The sequence below is a fragment of the Palaemon carinicauda genome, chromosome 39 (assembly GCF_036898095.1).
Source record: "Palaemon carinicauda isolate YSFRI2023 chromosome 39, ASM3689809v2, whole genome shotgun sequence".
NCBI classification, from domain to species: Eukaryota; Metazoa; Arthropoda; class Malacostraca; order Decapoda; family Palaemonidae; genus Palaemon; species Palaemon carinicauda.
The window spans coordinates 47,284,008-47,287,868 of NC_090763.1; the positions used below are offsets into that span (position 1 = coordinate 47,284,008).

A 3,861-nucleotide genomic window follows, 5' to 3' on the forward strand; every position below is an offset into this window, starting at 1 on the left:
TGGGGCTACGACCTCAAAGATTTTGAAGCCGTGTGATTATATATATATATATATATATTATATATATATATATATATATATGTGTGTGTGTGTGTGTGTGTGTGTGTGTGTGTGTATGTATAGTGTGTGTGTGCACGCTCCTGCAATGCACGTTTTATCAACGTTGTAGAGAAATATGCGCAGATTTTTTTTTCTTCTAATTTCCATTATTGCTGTCTGAGAAATACAAGATAAAGATCTCCAAACAGCACAAAGTGGCTTAACCCTGGATATGAATAAGGCCATGTCTGAGGTCTTTGTACTGCAGTAAACTACAAACGGCTACATTTTTGTTTGTTTGTTTACGTGTATATATATGTATATATATATATATATATATATATATATATATATATATATATATATATGTGTGTGTGTATATATACGTGTATATATATATATATATATATATATATATATATATATATATATATATATATATATATATATATGATTTAGACGGATATAAAGTCTATACTGATGATATCACTGTATATAATGCTACTTGTGGTATGGCATATCAAAGAATTCTTACAGCCGAGAGAGATGGACCCTTTTAGCCACTATACTACTTTATTCAATCACTTAATTTAGTCATCTAATTGACCGTTCACCCGTTTAAGGTGGGAATGTTAGGCCTACGTGAATATCTACATTAGGCCTATTTCAAAATCGCTGCCAACACAATATTCATAGGCTTAACCGACACACTTCTCTGACCTAGTGAATCAGAAGTACCTGTGATATCATCTTAGATAAGGATTATATTTCCAGATAGGCGTACTTGTCTCTTGAATAAGCTGGAGTGTCGGTGATAAGATACCGATAAGAGGAAGGGAAATTTGACTATACATAAGGAGAGAGAGAGAGAGAGAGAGAGAGAGAGAGAGAGAGAGAGAGAGAGAGGAGAGAGAGAGAGAGAGAGAGAGAGTGTTAAACTCGAAAGCAATTTTGAATATAGTTGAAAGTATGATTTTTTATACCTATACTTCTAAAAATCCTTTATTTTATAATTAAAATAATTTTTTGTATTACTTATGGTGATCATGTATGATTTGTTTATACCTATGCTTTTGAAAATCCTTTTTTTTTATAATTGAATTCATATTTTGTATTATTTATGGTGATCATAAATGTACTCTACTGATAGTCATAAAGATATTTTTTTGTTCAATTGTAATAGTAAATAAATATTTGTTGTTACTACCCAAATATATACTAATTTCTCTTGAAACGTTCGCTGTTCATCAAATTGGTTTCGTGTGTGATTGCATTATTTGCTTGGAGATTTAAGCGGCACTTTACGAACCATTGTTATAGGTGCATGAATGATTTCTTAATGCGATATTTTTATGCAAAAACACATCTGACATTGATAGTGAGCCCGGCTTACTTTTTTTCTGAAAGACGGTTGTGGAAGCCTAGTGGAAACTAACAATAGGTAGTTCGAGACCCCCTCAAACTCAATAGTTTCTTGTGTCTGTTACCTCAACATCCTTGTGAGCTAAGGATAAGAAGGTTGAAGAAGCCTATAGTTCTGCCTGTTGAGTCGTTATCAGCCATTGTCTGGCTCTTCCTGATCCTGGCTTCGGTGAAGAGGGGCTTGGGTGCTGATCATATATCACATGTTAGTCTCTTGGTCAGTGTCACTCTCTTTTGCCTATGCCATTCATGAGCGACCTTTAAACCTTTAAGTATTCCTTAATATCGTTTCTATTTTAGGGATACAGTGTTCTCTTGTTCATAACTCTTCGAGATATTACCTCAGATTTTGAAGGTAAAATCAACGATAATATGTAGACAAATTATGACTGCAATTTCGTTGCTGCTTGTTCACTTAATGTAGAAATCAATATTGGTTGAATGTGTTAACGTAAGTGGGAACTTACGGAAAAAGAGTTGTCATTATAATGTCAAGTAAATTAAAAATATTACCGCTAGAAAGTTACAGGGTCCTTTTGACAGTACTGTATTGGTTACGGTTCATTTCCCTTTGCCTACACATTCACCAAATAGCCTGGCCTATTCTTTACTCATTCTCCTCTGTCCTCATAAACATGACAATACCGAGATTACCAAACAACTCTTCTTCACCTAAGGGGTTAACTATTGTACTATAATTGTTCAGTGGCCACTTTCCTCTTGTTAAGAGTAGAAGAGACTCTCTTGCTATAGTAAGCAGCTCTTCTAGGAGAAGGACACTCCAAAATCAAACTATTGCTTTGTATTCTTGGGTAGTACCATAGCCTCTGTACCACGGTCTTCCATTGTCTTAGGTTAGAGCTCTCTTGCTTGAGGGTATACTGTGGCACACTATTCTATCTTATTTCTCTTCCTCTTGTTTTGTTAAGAAAATATTTACTTTATATAGGAAATATTTGGTTTAATGTTGTTAGTGTTCTTAAAATATTCTACATTTCCTTGTTTCTTCATCATCATCAGTATTATTATTATTATTATTATTATTATTATTATTATTATTGTTATTATTACCAAGCTTCCGCAAAACAGAATACTCATATGTGAAAAAAGTTAGAAAAACATTGCAAAGGATAGAATTATTTATGGATTTAGAGTTCGAGCCCCTTCTCAAGCGAGGGAGGTTTGGCTTTTGAGGGTGGTGTTCACAAGTCTCCGTAATGAGTCGACAACAGCCACTGTCTGGTTCCCCTGGTGCATTGTACGGCGACTCATCGATCCGTCCCTTGCCTCTACCGCTCATGGGAGGATGTTTGATTTTACTCCTAAGCTAGGAAAGTTTTATTTTATAACGAGTAAGTTTTTAGCCCTTTATTTCTTCCATTAAAAAAGGTAAATAGCAACAGTTTCTTGTAAAGGTAAATGATTTACTTCTTAAAGCTAATTTATCGGGTCGGTCGTAAGGGCCACTGAGATCGCTTCAGAGAAAATGATTATGGTGACCGTTAATGTCAATCACTCAACCATTTCTTGGAAAAATTTGCCCCCCGACAGTATTTACCTTTTTGGATTCTTAGTCCCTCAGATTCGACATCAACTTTGCATCATCAAGTAAAAGCATGAATACTAGTAACAATAGATCTCTCTCTCTCTCTCTCTCTCTCTCTCTCTCTCTCTCTCCTTAGGTATAGTATATCTTATATGAAATATTTATATGGCTTTAAGGTATAACTTACAAACTATGACAAAAAATGTACATGTCTGAGTTGATTTAAACGTCAGGAACACAGTGAATGGTATGATTGTGGCTTTTGATAATTTAATGGGACTTGGCTCTTTAGCCTGCTCTAGGGAAATTACTGATAACTTCGGTGACTCATATTTTCTTTTTTAACTTTATACTTGCTTTAATACACCAAGGTAACTACATAGCTGAACTATTTTATTATTGCATGTATTTTTGTAGCTTCCACTTGTGTATCATTGTGCTGCGGAATTTATTATTATTATTATTGTTATTATTATTACTAGCCAAGCTACAACCCTAATTGGAAAAGCAAGATGCTATAAGCCCAAGGGCTCCAACAGGGAAAAACAGCCCAGTGAGGAAGAAATAAGGAAATAAATAATTGATGAGAATAAATTAACAATATATCATTCTAAAAACAGTAACGGCGTATTAGTGTGGCTGTATTCTGTAGACATTTAGTCTGGTAAATAAACAGATCCTAGTTTATGACTTACACGAGAGGTGAACCTTTCTGTATCTAAAATTAATATTGTATTGCAAGATGATTTACGTAGAGATTTCATATTTTCTTTTTTAAATTTATACTTGCTTTAATACATCAAGGTAACTACATAGCTGAACTATTTTATTATTGTATGTATTTTTGTAACTTC

General features: G+C 33.9%; 1 protein-coding gene across 1 annotated transcript in view; it reads left to right on the forward strand.

The window, feature by feature from the left end:
• Nucleotides 1-3,861, forward strand: part of fray (frayed) — a 506,360-nt gene that overhangs the window by 13,692 nt on the left and 488,807 nt on the right. The gene's annotated exons all lie outside the window — the stretch shown is intronic.